Source organism: Xiphophorus hellerii, chromosome 10 (assembly GCF_003331165.1).
Source record: "Xiphophorus hellerii strain 12219 chromosome 10, Xiphophorus_hellerii-4.1, whole genome shotgun sequence".
Classification (NCBI taxonomy): domain Eukaryota; kingdom Metazoa; phylum Chordata; class Actinopteri; order Cyprinodontiformes; family Poeciliidae; genus Xiphophorus; species Xiphophorus hellerii.
Genome location: NC_045681.1, coordinates 8156803 through 8172913, shown reverse-complemented (window position 1 = coordinate 8172913; position 16111 = coordinate 8156803). Strand labels below are relative to the sequence as shown.

The following is a 16111-nucleotide window of genomic DNA, read 5'->3' as shown; positions in this document are numbered from 1 at the left end:
CTACCACAGGATAGAGAAGCATAAAAAAAGGCAATCCAGGAAGCTGGTGGAAAATGGTGAAAAAATTGCACCATAATTCCATAGTTGCATATCAGATGAACCATGATTTAGAAGTGTCTCTCCTCTAACACATCTCATTTGATGGATTCAGTTACACCCTGAGCATATCTTTGAGTTCTGCAGAGGAACGTACTTCAAGAAGAGGGTCTTGAAGTGCGCCTTTTGGAAACCTCTGATCTGTTCTTCAGGTAACAGAACAGATGCAACAAGATATCTGAAAGTTGGAAATTCGAAAATGGAATTTTTTACCATTAACTTGGAGTATTTCTAAGCATTTATAGGTGAGGCCGACAGTAACACTCTGAGGAAGTTAATACAGAAAGTGGAACACTGAATGTCCAAAACTAAAATATCAAAATTATGAACATGGTAGCAAAAATTCTGCTATTGATGTTAACTGTGCAAGTAGAGCTAATTGCAAATATGACACACAAAAGAGTTTTAAAATGCCAGCTCCACAAAGATTTTGTGTATGATTTAATAAAAAATAGTACTTTACAAAAACTCCTGCCTTGCTCACAATATGTGATGACAAAACTGCTAATATGAACGGGAGACTTGACACAATATTTGTTAAAGTTAATTACAGTGACAGAGAAATCAGAATTGGCCACAGTCAGCACTGGATGTTTAAATCTTAGCAATTAGATACAATATCATCTCTCATGCATCAGCAGACGCTTGGCAAATAGAGCAAGCTACTGGGATTTTTATCAATCTGTGCTTTACATCTCGACTGCAAACTTCGAAGGATCTGACAGTTTACATTTGGAAATGGAGAGTAGAGGATAGTTGGGGGAAGGGTCCTTGGGAAAAAGATTACCCTCAGACCTTTTCTTTGAGAGCACCAAAGAATGGGTGAAAGAGGCTCCCTGTGTGTTAGTAAATCCCAGTTAATTTTCTCTGTCAGAAAACAATGAGATATGGACTCCCGCAGGCTCTGTTGAATGTAACTCTAACACTTATTCAGAATCACCATCATTACTCAGAGGTGTGGATCCTTCTCCACTAAAAAGTTAACAAAAACCTCCAGAAGACCCGCAACACACCATGAATTATCGGTTAGAGCCTTCAGGAGCCTTTCTGTTGGACCCATTTTCTAATGGCAGGATTAAATCTCTAAAGATTTAAAATTCTGAGATTAGCAGCTGGTTTTGCAGTCTGTGCTGCAATTTCAGGGATGAATATGCAACACTATCACATGCTGCCAAATCTGACAACCCTTCACGGTTGGACCTTGTTTAATTTATAAAAGATGGGACTGCGGAGATGCCGGATGTTATTTATGATTCAGAGCCTTTCATTTGCACTTAACAGTGCAGCGATGCTCTTGTGTCATCATCTGTGTATGTTTTTCACAGTATGTCACATTCAACATGCATGAGCCCGTGACTGCTGGGGGGCCTTGAAAGCTCCAATTAAATCCACCGTGGATTATGGCTGAAAGATTGGATCCACTTCTTTATTTTCCCCCCACAAAGTTGCACTCTAAATCTAACTCCAACTTAAATCCTAAAATGCTGCTAACAAGAAAAAAAACATGTAAACAGAACATAAGCCATTTTTAACTGCATTTTAACATAGATATGAAGTTGATAAAACAAAGCTTTCTCTCATCCACTTTCAAAAGAAAACACCGCATCACAGCTTCAGCTTGTTTTGTGCGATCATGTGTCTAAGTCCTGAAAAAGCCGAACCGCTAACAAATAAAACCACGAAAAGCAAAGCAACAGCCTCCCATTAGTCGACAACACATAGGCTTAACAGACTGCGAATTTAATTTGTTTTCAAACTGTCTAACTCGAAGAGACCAATGTGTGTATACAGATAATTAAAACCTCTTTAGAGGCTAATAGATGTGTTTTTTAAGGTTCAAGCTTGGGAATAAATCTTTTTTTCCCCAGTTATATAAATTTATTCTGAGTGACGCTACATTTAGAAGAGCTAATAGTTTCTCAAAAGTCCACATTTGACCTTTATCAAAGTTCTCTGGCCAGGTTAAAAGCAGAACTGAATGTATGAGTTCTGGTCATTAATTGTTAATATTGCAGTTATCATACTAGATGGAAGTGATCTGGAGAAGGTTATGTTTTATAATTATCTTTGTTTCTACACAATTTATCTGTCTATACTGATAATGTTCTAAAAAAAAATCTCAGGTTTTATTATTTAAAAAATAATAATGTCTTTGCTTAAGTGTGAGCATGTTTAAACTAATATAACTCTTTTTGGATAGAATTCAAAATGACATACTGCCAAATGGAATAATTGTTTCTTAAAAACATTCCAACTGTATCAGACTGCAGTGAAATCCAGACATAAATTCATCCTCATCTTCATCTTTTTAGCAGAAGCCTGAAGTTGTTGCACCAGCACTGACTGGTATTTAGAATTATTAATATTTTCTTCCACCTAAGGCATCACTTCCAAGAAAAACAGCCTCGAACATGATTATGTTTACAATATATAGGGTGTACATATTCATACAACAAAATTACTTTAGTTTTTGTATATTCTTTGCCCCTAAAATATTTCAGTTTTGCGTTTCACATTGTACAGGTTATGCTTCAGATAACGATCTAAAATGATTGATCTTTGTTTTGATTTTTTTACATCAAAACTCACTTTTATCTCCACTACATCCATCGCAAATAATGTCCAGTCCAAAGAATCTTAAACAAAATTAAATTTATGTTACTTACAAACAAATGACATAGTCCTTTTACAGCTATTAATCAGAAGATGTGTGTTATAGAAAACCTGCCCTCCAGCACGGCTGCAGCTGTAAGACGCCGGTCCATTGTTGGGACTAACAAGGGCCACAGAGGTCACTTGCATTTTCACAAGGGCTTTGCCAGAGAGGATGGGGAGGCGAGAGGTAACATCGTTCTGTTTGGTATGGATCTACACTAAAGCTTTTCCTATAAATTCCTAGTCTATTATAAAGGGGGTAGATTAGATTAAGTGAGATTATGCTGAGAGGGGCTTCCTAAAAAGAGCAAAGAAAGAACACATTGGTACTTAGCACGCAAGTCAACAGGGGGATTAGGCCAAAAGTACGAACAGAAATCCGGCACTGATATACGCTCATTTAACCACAGGCTAAGCATGTGAGTGGTCAAAAACATTTAGCAGAAGAAGTTTTTAGCAACAAGTATCCTTGTACCTGAACATACACTTCCAGATTTTGGCAATGACAACGAAACTAATCAGATTTCCCTGTCAATCCCCTCCTTTCCTCTGTTTTTGTGCGAGTACAGTTTGTGCAACAACAACTTCGATCACCAATGCAACCAAAAATATGCACTGAGTGGTTGCACACTCTAACATGATTAAATGATGTGTGGTCTGGCGTCACTCCCGGCACCTCTCCCATCCCCTCGCTCAGCTCTGTATCTCCATCCCGCACGCAAGCAAGGGAGCCACATACAGATTCCCTTTCCTTAAGCTGTGTTTTGAAAATAGACGCTTCATATTACCAGTCAACACTGAGGCTGACAGGTACAGTCTGACCGTTCTCTTCCACCACCCCCCTCCCCCACCCCCCTTTTTTTTTATCTTCATAACAGATATCTGCTCATCCTACATTCCTGCAGCCACGTGTCATGGAGGTGGAGCGTCACAAATCATCACTAGCACACACATGAGGAATTCAGAGTTGGCATGTAGAGGAGGAATACAGGGTGTAATGACGAACAGCCAATTCTGAAAGCTGGAAGGAAAATTTAGACTCAGTACTGAAATAGTGCTATGATACCACAATCCAAGATAATTGTCTCTTGAGTTCAAACTATAGCTGGTAACATTTTACATGATGAAATGATGCAAAACAAAGAAATGGCTCATTTGCAGCTCTAATAAACTCATATTTATCTTCATGTAAAACAATGGTCACTCAGACGACCTTTCTCAGTTAAACCTGAAAGTCTGAAAGTTAAGGTCAATTTGTGGTACCCATTCATAAGGGGTCGCAAGCTGGAACTCACCACAGGACTCTTACACAATGGAGAGTCACACAAGTCTTGCTGCAAAAGAGAAAATCTGACAAACACAGTCACAGAGACAATCAATCATAGGCATTTTGGTTCAGTTACGGCAACAAAAATGATTTTTACACAAACATGATTATCACCGAAAGTGAGTAGAAATGTGCATGAGAAGGCATTTTAAACAAAGAGATTTAAAAGCTGCTTTAATATTGCTTTGAATGCATCTTAGGTTTTCAAAAGAGCATAAAATCTAAAACGATATTTAACTCATAATCAGTAACATCTAAATGCAGCCTGACACAAGAGAAACCTCAAAGTTTAAGCGCCAGGATGACACAGTGAAACACTTTCCAGTGCTCTTGCCCTTCGCTCTTTGAGAGGGTGATTCATTCCAAGAATTTATTCCGTTAAGTAAAGACAACACAGAGCAGAACCTTGAGCGAAACCTACACAAACCTCCCACAACCTCTGACCGCCAAGGATGAGCAGTCAGGTCACCTCTGTTCCTGCTACAGAGCGCCTTCGGAGAATTCTCCTCGTACAGAAGCAGGTATTCCCGAGTCGTTTCAATAACATCATAATATGCCGCAAACTCACGCCCGTGTTTACCGGCTACTTATTCAAACACCGTTTTCAAGAAGGAGGTTTCTCCTGCAAACCTTTGGGACAAGTTCTAATTTTTGCTCTAAGATTGCAGATTTAAAAGCGCTGTTCAGACTGAAACAGATAGAAATTAACCATACACTGTTTCTAGAAGATCTTCACACTAAAGGAGCATCAGATAGATAATATACCAAGTTTCTAGTTTGCACACAGTAGAGCTCTGGGTTTCCTTGCAGGCTGGCCAGCAGTGCTTATGGAGGTAATGAGGCCTCTTGTGTGTCCTCTCTGATCCGAGAGCTGAATAATTTCCCATGTGGTGCAGCCATTTCCAGCTTCCGCCTTTACTCTCACCCCGGCAGGTGGGGCGGAGAGCAGAGAAACCTCCATCCTGCCCAGTCAACGTGTTGCTGTTGTCAATCAACATTCTGTATCCCTTCCAGCTAGAAGGAGAATACTCCCCCCCCCCCCCCTTTGGTTTCTACAATACGTAAGATTTGAACCCAAATTCAAACTTTAATAATTTTTTATTATTTATTTTATTTGAAATTTAATCAGTACTAATCTGCACCTATTGTGTTTTTCTTTTCACAGTTTTGTTCATCTCTGCTTATGTGCTGATGCTTTTCACTGGTCAGTGGGAAACTGGGAGTTAATAAATGGTGTACTTCAGCAGCCCCAGACACACGTGCTGGGTTGCAGATCTCCGTTTCAATGTGTCTTTTGTCTGACGGCTGGTGTTTCAACATCCTCGACTTGAATAGAAGAAGGTCAGCCTGGTGGGGTCTGCCCTGTGGTTATTCAGGAGCGCAACCTAGGGGCCCCATGGAGGTGGGGGTGCCTGGGTAAGAGGCGTTGGGAAAGGGGAAGGAAAAAAATAAAAACTTCCCCTCTGTCAAGTTTTATGAAACCAGCTGGAAGTTTTAAGTTTCCTCAATCAGCATTTTATCTCTTCATTGCCATCAAGTGTCTCCAGGTGCACAAGCAACTTCACATCTCAAATTAATAGGGCAATCATTGCCTGACCAAAATCTAAATAACTAACATACTGTATTTTGTATTCCTGCAGATGTTCTACCTACATGACTTTTTCAAAGCTGTGCAGAACAAACTGGTAACGCTGCAGGATCAGAAAGTACATGAGGCTGGCGTTGGCTGTTACTGCTACACACGTCAAGGGGAAATTCTGCTAATATTGGAACTTTTTTGTTCTTTTTAGGTTTTGTATAAAAATCTCACACTTACTAAAAAACTGGTAATAGCTTCAATTTCAACTGTTTTTTTTTACTAGTAAACTAATGCCAGTTATCAATTAATAAAAATAGTCAGATTTTCTTTCACTGTTGGTTTTATAGCCTTGGCAAAAGCTTCATTATTAAAAAATATGTAAATTCAAGAACTTTACTGCTCATGCATACAGTAATTCCCAAAAAGCTGCATTTTAAAACAAACTGTTTCACTAATTCAATACAAAAACCAAATCAATTCACCACACAACTTTTAGCCAATGAAAATCCCACATTTTTAGTTTTTTAAAAAAGAAATGTTATATTATGACCTACACAATCATGGGGTTGACAGCTGTCAAGCACATCACCACTGGCACGCTTGGCTAGTTGTTCGGAGCGTGCTGTATCCAAGCATGTGGATGGAAAATTGAGTGGAAGGAAAAAAATTAGGAGAAAAAGGCCCACAAGCAACAGGAATAACCGCAGCCACGTGAATCAAAGTAAAGCAAGGATTCCACAAGGAGGGAAAGTCATAAAAGGTCAATGGTAAAGCAGCTGGCTGTTCACATAGTTCAGGTTGCAAAGTTGTGAAGTTTCCACAATCAGTAAATTATTTGTTGAGCCATTCATTCCAATGCTGTCACTATGACCAGTGTCTTATCAAGTTGAAAGTGAGTGCTAGACAGAACATAAAGCCCTAAGAAAAGTATTGCATGCTTTTCAATACACTGGCATTTCCATATTAATCATAGTTTTTTTTAATAGTGTATTTTAATGTTCTTATTATCCACTACTCTTTCCTTCCACTTAACTTTCTATCAATATGCTTAGAGAACTTTATCAACAACCAATATCTTTAGCAATGACTTTTAGTGGCTTACCTACCTTTGAGAGGTAAACTATCAGCAGTCTTCTTTATGACTGTTTTGGTCACAACATGACTACAATAGAACATTACTGTATTCACATTCTCTGATGTAATATTTACACTTTCTGAGAAACTGAATTTTGGGTTTTCAACCATTTTTAACCAGCATTTAAATATCAAACATAATAGAAAACAACAGGAATAACTCTTTAGTAGATCTTAATAAAAGAAGAAAAGAAAAAAAACTAGCTGCTCCCGAAAGTGGGACTTTTTAGAAACGGGAGTAAAGTATAGGCTGCACGACAAAAACACACAGTCCCTCCCGCTCTGCTGCTGACAATAGTTAGGAAGTGGAACAGGGAGAGCTGTCTATTTTTTGGCTTCCTGGATAGATGTACAATGGATATAAAAAAGTCTACACACCTCAGGGTAAAACAAATATAAATGTAAGAAAAAGTTGCAGCATCCTTGTATCATAAGTTTGCACAGATGTAAACCAACATATTGTTGAACAACGTTTTGTTAAAATTTCAGTATTTATTCTTCTTTGGTGAGAGTCTATGGTCTTCTCGCTTCTTGATTCTCGCTTCTATGGCCTTTTTTAGCCATAGTTGTTTAGATTGTGACGACAGCTCGTCGTTGCAGTCACATTTTCTGTGATTTTGAAGCATGCTTGGGATCATTGTGACACTAAAACATAAAACCCGGTACCTTCCTGGCAGACACTTGTCGGTTTTGGGTCACAACTTGCTGGTATGTACAACTGATTACATGCACCTTGACAAAAAATAAACAAAAAAAAATTTATCATTGTTGTATCTGAAGAAAGGTAACTCCAGATGGATTATTTAACTCAGGCCTGGCTGTTGTCTTTGGAAGAAAAAAACCCATCAGTCTTTCAACCATAATCCATAAACTCCAGAGTACATGAGATTATTCTCACCTGTAGAACTCAACCAAAAACTTATTGAAAATTCCTGCTGCTCCTTCAGCCTTACTGTCAGGCTTCTGTCAGCCTCTTTGATCTGTTGTCCATTTGTCAATAATATAACAAGTTAAGTTTAACTAATGTCACTGTTGTTTCATATTTTCATCTTTTAACCCATCTCCTGACTGATACATTTTTAATATATTCTTGGATTAAATGTCAACAAAATCCTTGTAGAAAAGCTGGACTTTATTCACGTTAATTGCACCATTTTGTTGATATAATGGTACTGATAAAGACTGAATAGCGGAATTAAATCAAGTATTAGTTTATTTACTATATCGTCCCCTCAAATATGTGCTAATCCGTTGACTAATAAAGTCAAATTTCACACTCAAAGTTTTGAAAAGACTTATCTTGCTCTCGCCATTAGTCGCATCAAAAATATTGAATTTGAACAGAGATGTGTAGATTATTTATTACCTCAGTGTACAAGAAACGGCTCCCCCACTCAATTCCAATTGGCTCCAAATTCACAATTTTTACTTTTTTTTTTAATTAAACTCGTAAAAAGCCAAATTCCTATTATGATCCAGCAGCACAGACAACCGCTTTGTATTTACCAGATCACACGTGTTTGTGTTATCAAAGTTCAGAGGCGCTCATTTAAACATGACATCCACTGAGTGATCTGCACTGCAGTCACCGTGTCCACTGTTACTCTGCGGCTCACATCCCCGCAGCCATGTGCTTTGTGCACGCCGGGAGCCTAAATAGAACAAAAAAATAAATAAATAAATAAAAATAAAAATCTGAAACATACAAAGTCCGGTTCCCAAGCGTGCATAGAGAGAGCAAAAAGCGTGCACGCTGCAACAACGTAACCTCTGGAGCTGTTACGGAGATCAACGCGGGCATCTGTTCCTTCACCGAAACGCACAGCCTGCCTCTCAGCCGAAGGCAGCCTGGTAGTAAATAGTAATCACGGCTATTAAGAAAGCAAGCAGCGGTTCATTCTAACAGACTCTCTCCTCAGAGCCAGTTCAAGCGGTCACTCTATTGTTGGAGAAACAATCTGAGCCAAAGTGGAAACACACACGCGTTAAAAGCAAAATATAACCCTCCCACCGCAAAGCATTAAGTTTGCAGCCACTCACCGGCGTGCGATCTGGGGCAGAAAGTCCTCGGTAATAATTCTCGTCTCTTATTATCTGTTTCAGATATCTTCCCTTCCTCACACACACACACTCTCTCTCTCTTTCATACACACACGGCCGCTGAGAATGGGACTGAGTAACTGAATAGACTCGGAGAGAGAGCAGTAAGTTGAAGTGTCAAATTACATCGGCTATTCTATTACCGAAGGGACCCGGAGCTCGGTGGCTGCTGACAAAACGTGTGGCGGATTTCTTGTTTTACCCGCAGTTGCCCGTCAGGGGGAAAGGGAGGGACCCGGAGCGGAGCGGACTGCCGCGCACCTGGTTCCTGGATCAAATGGATTTTGCATCATGGACATATTTGACTAAATAAACAAATAATCACTGATTCCATGAAGGTACATCTCGTATGTTATAGCTTAATTTAAAATAATTACAGCTACAGAATAAAAAATTCTTTACTGTTCTGAAGTGGAGAAACGCAGGTGTAGCTCTAGGTAAATGGAAGCATGCATTAAAATACACATTCATAAAAAATATAAAAACAACAACAACAAAAAAGACCCTACACAGCAAGGGCAAATTTACGACATAGGAGAAATAATGCTGTACATCAATTAAAAATAAAGTGTAAATTTTTATCCATAGAAAGAAGCAGCAGTTTTAAGAAATTAAGAAAAAGTGCAAACAACAGCAGGGATGTAAACAATTATTAAGCTTTGTTGGGAGCAGTGGTGGTTTTAAACTCTAACAGCTGCTAGAAGGAAGGATCTATGATGATGCTCCCGTGTATTCCTGGGATACACCTTGGATTGCAAGTCACAGAAGGAACTTTAGTTCTGCAACAGCTTTATGCATGGAGTGGGGGACATTATCCAACAATTATGTTCTTTTGGAGGGGGTTTGCCAAAGGTCTATCACCACCTCCACTGGCTCGAGGGGGGCATCCCAGGACAGCACTGGCCTTCCTGATGAACTTATCTAATGGATTCCTCCCAGTTAATTAATGGAAAATGGAGTGGAAGAAGAAACTGGTGGTAAAAGGAGCACAAGCAACCAGAGTAACCACAGCCTGAAGAGGATTGTGGAAAAAAAAATGTAAATAGTTTTATGGTCTGCTGAAATCACTTTTTTTCAAAAGCCATCTAACACAGATGGATTACAGGACATGAGCGGCAACTATTGCATGCCTTTTGATGAGTCACTTGTGAAACAGAAACAAGGACTAAGTGTTGTACGCGAGAATAGTAGTGGAAAGTTTAGTGCTTTTTATTCATTTAAATGACGATGGCTTAAAGTGGAAAAAATCCCCAAAATGTTGTCTTTCTAAAGATAGGAATATTCATAAAACCAAGAAATGCTATTTTCTGGCTTAATCACTTATGGGGTAGACTGCTGAATTTGTCTAGCTTGCTTAATTTTTCTACCAGTTTTTCCTTCCACTCAGTTTTCAACGTACAACTGTCAAGTGAGCAGTCTTATCCATTACTGTGTAGGCTGTAACATAACATTTCTATATAAAAATCACTTTTATGTGAAATATGTATATTTAACCTCAATGCACTGTATCCCTGCATAAAAACATTAAACCCATTGATATTATTCCTACATCATCCCAATGCAATTAAACCATAAAACCCTTACGATATTAGTGATTTATGCATGTAGTAATTGTGCTGCGTGTGTTCATCGCCCTTATATAAATTAAAATGCAAGATGTAAGGAAGTAATTAACAGCAATGAACACTTCTTACTGCAAATCCAGATGCATTCCAGAATCCATGTTTTGCAGGTCACCGCTCTCTGATGAAAAGCTCTGAATAACAAAGACATGTTTGAGAGGAGCAGCAGCAGCAGAGGCATCAGCAGCAGCAGCAGGAACAGGAGCAGGCTGGGCTGAGCTCTGACGTCAAGGAGCAATGACTGGGGCCAAGCAGCATCCTTCCAGACTCCCTCACACACACACACTCACCCACTCATTCTGAGTGACCTGCTGCTGTCCACGGTGACCTGCGTGTAAGCAGCCATGTCAGAAGTCAGGAACACACCACCCTGCTTGTTGTAGCTGACTCTCCGGAAAGTTTGGATGCGAGCAGAAGCTCCGGTACCAGAAGTCATCATTGAACGCCCCCTAACTACCCACCCCCTCTCTGTCTTTCTGTCTTGTGCGTCCAGCCCAGCTGTCTAAAGTTAGAGCGAGTGATGGGTTGGGACAATAGGGGCCATTTGTCCTGCTAAAAGGTGACAGGAAGCATTGATTTCCAACATGCACATGAATTAGCTATGGTGTACTTTTCCTGCTCACTGAGATCCACAAAAAAAAAAAATTATAATTGATTTGTTACACATGGTTTGCTATCTTGGAGCCTAAAGCTCCCATAAAATTTTATTGAGCTGTTAATTGTAATAAAACTCACTCCGGTTAAATAGATGATGGTTGCAAGGTGAGCCATAAACAGAAAAGGCTGCTATATTACTGGATATTACTGGAATCTGTGGGAAACAAATTAAATATTGGGACACCAGACAAGAACAAGTTGCATCTTGATCAGCGCTGATGCTATTTAATTATGGCATGTTTAGCAGACTCATTATATTCAGATTACCCTGATGCACAAAAAGCTAAATCAAAGTAGTAAACAAAAAAGAGTAGCCTTTCATCTGTTTTCAGTTGCCCAACACAGTTTTAGAATAATAAATAAGTCTGAAAGGTGTGTAAAATGCAAAAGTAAATGCAAACAGATTTTCATCATTTTAAAGTCACTAAACTGAAAGTATGGTGTTTCAAACTCTTTCATGTAATCAACACAGAATTCTGTGTTTTTTTATTAGGTTCTTATGAAATAGACCAACACAAAGGAGTAGATAATTGTGACAGGGAAGGAAAAGGATTTGTGGTTTAGAAGCCAGAATAGAAACCTGTTAGATGCTGCAAAAAAATTGAGACCGAGGCTCAGATGTTCACAGATGCTCTCCATCCAGTTTCACTGAGCTGAGAGACTGGATGCCTGACTACGAATTCAAGCCAAGACATTTCAGATTTTTGCTGAAGAATTTGGGGAAAAAACAAAACAACACATTCTTATTGATGAGGTTCAAACAAGTGAGGTGTCAGAGAGCCTGACGTGCCTAATTCAGATGTAGGAGCCTCATAATTCAAACAATCAGTAAATCTATTTGTCTGTCTGTCTGTCTATCTCTTAGCTTGCTTCATGTTGTCAGAATGGTGCTGAGTAACTCATGAACCTGAACAAAAATATAATCTTCTTTCTGATATGTGCTGTTTATTACAGTCACATAGTCACACTATAGTACAAGTGTAGAAAATTACTTTAAATCATTCGTTGTGAAATTAATTGATGCATAGTTTGTACAAAAAAACCAGCAATAAAACAGAAATGACCAAATAATGGAAATGGAAAAAATAATGGAAACATAATAAAATAAAATAACTTCTTAAATGGCAAATTTTAAAAAATATTGAGAATTGTAGAAATTTACAGCTCCAAAAGCAAAAAAACAAATATGCAGATTGAAAAACAAAACCATTTAAAATTTGAAGATTTATCGTCAGAGTTGCAATCCATGTGGTCTTTGATATTTAGTACCATAAATAAATACTAAAGCTCAACTTTGCTCACCGAAGTTCAGCTTTACATGACTTTAAATTTGTAATACCTCACTGATATATTCATCTCCAAATCCCTGTCCTGGTTTCACCTACATAGATTTCAAATAAATACAGTAGTACTTGGTCACCCTGCTGTGCTTCAAATACAAACAGCACAATGTGGTCCATGAAATCTCTGGGTGATATCTAAACTTCTTTTTATTTACAGTTCCCACCTGGTTTATGAATGAACAGCCACCGGGCTCCAGGGACAAGCCCACATCCTCCACCGACCAAACCCACCAAACTCTGGCTGTCCTCCAGTTTAAATGTGTTCCTAGTGCACACTTTTTGCCCCGCTGTGGACACTCACGCTGCTCAGTGATATGTGTTATTTTGCAGTCACACACTCCCAAGGGTATAATTATGCCAGTTCTCAAGAACTCTGCTGGCACATTTCTTTCTTCTGCTCAACTACAAAATAACTGGATGATGAGATGATTCTGTAATTTAATTTTACTGAGTCCTTTCAGATCGTGCGCGTCCCCAAACACATATTTTATTGAGGTTGTGGAGGATTGTGTGACTGCACTGCAGACTGCTCTGTGGAAAAAAAAAGAGGATAGAGGGAAACAGCAGGGCAATTATGAGGCAGAGGACAAGGCTCTGCAAACAGATCTGACAAAGACATGAGGGAAATGTGTTGAATCCCATTGATTCTCATTACTGCAGGAGAAGCAGACAGGAAGAGAGGAGATATACTTAGACAAGCTGCGGTGAAGCACCTGACAATTTCCTTTCCTCGTGTTAGAATTTGGCCCCAGACTTTTTCTTTCTCTCTCTCTCTCTTTTTTTTTAGCAGCACCAGCAGAAAGCTGGCTGCTGACACCCCATGCTGTTCTGCCATGGTGGGAGGGAGAGGGTGTAAGGGGATCGTGGGGGGGGGGGGGGGGGGGGGGGGGGGTAGTAGTAAGGAGCCAATCAATGTGAGCTTACAAAGGCGGGAGGAGGGTGGGGGCATTCAGAAAGCCAACAGTTCCCTTAGGCCACGGGCAATGAAGGAGTAGCAGAGACAAGCAGGGAGAGAAAAAGGCGAGGGGGTTGACAACATGTTTCCTTTGCTGCTCTGTGCTGAGAGGAAAAACATGAGCTCCCCAACACTGACACGCAGCAAGTGGAGCACTGGCAGCAGCTCTTTGCGCTTCTATGAAAACAGGGAGCGGTAGATTTTTAGTTTGTAAGACATGAAATAATTTAAAGCATCGACTTCAAAGTGCACAGTTCAACTGAAAAGCTTCAAACATGAAAAAAAGAACAAATAAAAAAATAATCGAGCAAATATTTTTAATTTGATGAATACCGATTCATTTTCTATCATCAATAAAGAATGTTGGCAGTCTGAAACAACCGCAAATTGTAGTTTGGAATTGAAGTACGGCAATAAAGGTAGAGTGCTTGAAAAGTATCTTCCCCTTAATTTCTTTGCAGTTCTTTTTTTTTTTTTTTTAGAAATCAGAGTTAAATGAATTGAACATTAAAAATGCTATTTTAAACAAATTATTTTATTTTATTAAAAGTTATCAAAACAAACAGTATTTCAAGTTACAGCCAAGGTTGAAATTATTGATTCTACTGCCTGACCTGTAGAATCAATAATTTACTTAAATAGGAACTATCTGACAAGTTGACGTAGGCTTTAGTCAGATCTCTGATCCACCACATTGCGACACACAGGTTAAACAACTATGCACACACACTCACTTATACCTAAGGATAAATTAGAGAAACCAATTTACCTAGCAGTGATGTTTTTGGAGCGTGGAAGAAAGCTGAAGTTTGAAAGTAATGTTTTGTATTTACCCAGGATATTTTTGTCTAATATAAGAAATTGATCATCTGAGACATTTCAGTGTTTTCATGATTCTGCCTCCTTTGTTGCTATCCTACTCTACATGTAAAAAAAAAGAAAGTAAACAACTGGTGTTTATTTCATAATATAATTATAGCATATTATTTGCTTTTATCCAATGGGAAGCAGATGTCGCAAGACAGGCAGGACATTTTTCACAGAATTCCCACCCCAGGAACAATGGCAGTAGTATATTAATTACTGGAGAAACTTTTATGATGTTATCTATTATTTGATCGTCAATATGAACACAACATCCACAGTTGTACTCACACACAGAAATATTATTCACTAATTGGTTGCCACTAGGAAGAAATCAACAAACAGATGATAACCATGTGAGCTTTAAGTGGCGGTTTGCTAACTTTCTGTTGGAACTAGCTGTGCAGCAGTCAGAGAACTGCTGTATTCTTCAGACACTACAAGCAAGAACGTTCTGAGTGATTGTGACAGATTTTCTATTCAACCTCCAGAGTAAAGACTTTGAAGTTTGCGCCCTCAACTTGATTGCCTCTTAGACATCAAGTGGCAACCAAGGCAACCCAGTCTTTTTTGCAAACCAGCTCAGGCTCAGTCAGATTGGATGGTCTGCAACTCTGGCAATAAATCTTCAAAACTTTCTGAGCATTCTAAATGGAATTTAGGTTTGGACTTTGACTGGACAGGGATATGCATTGAGCTAAACCTGACAAAAAATTTATTTTTTTTCATGTGGTTTTTATTTATGTTTCATGAATTCTGTTTACACTACATGGGAAATGATGGTCTTATTTCTATTGGGTTGCAGTCTGTAGGAGGCTCCACTTAATACAATCACTTGGTATAACCATTCTCACCTCGGCATCTCTGTGTTCCTTTCAGAGGAGAATGCTTAGGTGTATTAGAGCTAAATCTATGGAGACTTGTTCATTTATATATTACCTGACAGTTAACAGGGGGTTAATTGTTGCCATTTCAAGCCTTGTTATTCTCCTATAATCACAATGCAGAGATAATCAAAGCAGACTGTGTCTACAGAATCAAGTGCTAAATTGAAATACATTACATTTAAATGTAAACCATTAGTCATTATTTATACCTTATACAGCTTTGCAATAACATTTTGTTTAAGAAAATAATAAAAACGCATCTCATCAGTTTGGCAGTTCCCCAACGATATCAGAGCCAGTCTGCCCAGTGGTTTGACATTTAAGCAAGATGCTCTCCTTATCACTGCGAATGGGTTTCAGCTACTCAGATGGGAAATGTCACCTGTTTCTTAAGGTCAGGTTGGATCTCTCCTGTTATTTTTCATCAAGGGAGCTTAGTTATTCCCTCTTATGATAACTTCCTTCGACAGTTTGCTGAAAATTGATTTGAGGTGGCACATAGCAGGCATTTCAAAGTAAAATTATAACCCATATTTACAGGTGCATCCAACTGTATTTGAATATTATTAAAAAGGTGATTTTTAGTTGTAATTCAAAGGTTTAGAGCTAAATAAATGTTTGTTTCCCTGAGCATTTGTACATAAAATGGCAATAAAGCAAGAAAAAGACATTTTTTAATATAAAAATGTTGACTTACTAAAAAGGGTGTGTATGTGCTGTGCAGTATATGCACTCATACGGGGCTGGGGCTCCTTTTGCATAAATTACCACTTCAATCCAGCGTAGCATAGAGGCGATAAACTCCTTCTCTTTTAAAGACGTTTAAGTCTACTTTGTCTGAACAGCAGCTTTCAGCTCCTCTGCATTATTGGCTCTGGTGTCTCTCATCTTC

At 38.8% G+C, this 16111-nt stretch overlaps 1 protein-coding gene across 1 annotated transcript in view; it reads right to left on the bottom strand.

Moving 5' to 3' along the window:
- Positions 1–9045, bottom strand: part of LOC116727128 (zinc finger MIZ domain-containing protein 1) — a 124556-nt gene extending 115511 nt beyond the window's left edge. The window contains exon 1 of the mRNA XM_032574321.1: positions 8832–9045. The gene's annotated coding sequence lies outside the window, so the exon portion shown is untranslated. The remainder of the gene's footprint in view (positions 1–8831) is intronic.
- Between the last annotated feature and the right edge of the window lie 7066 nt (positions 9046–16111).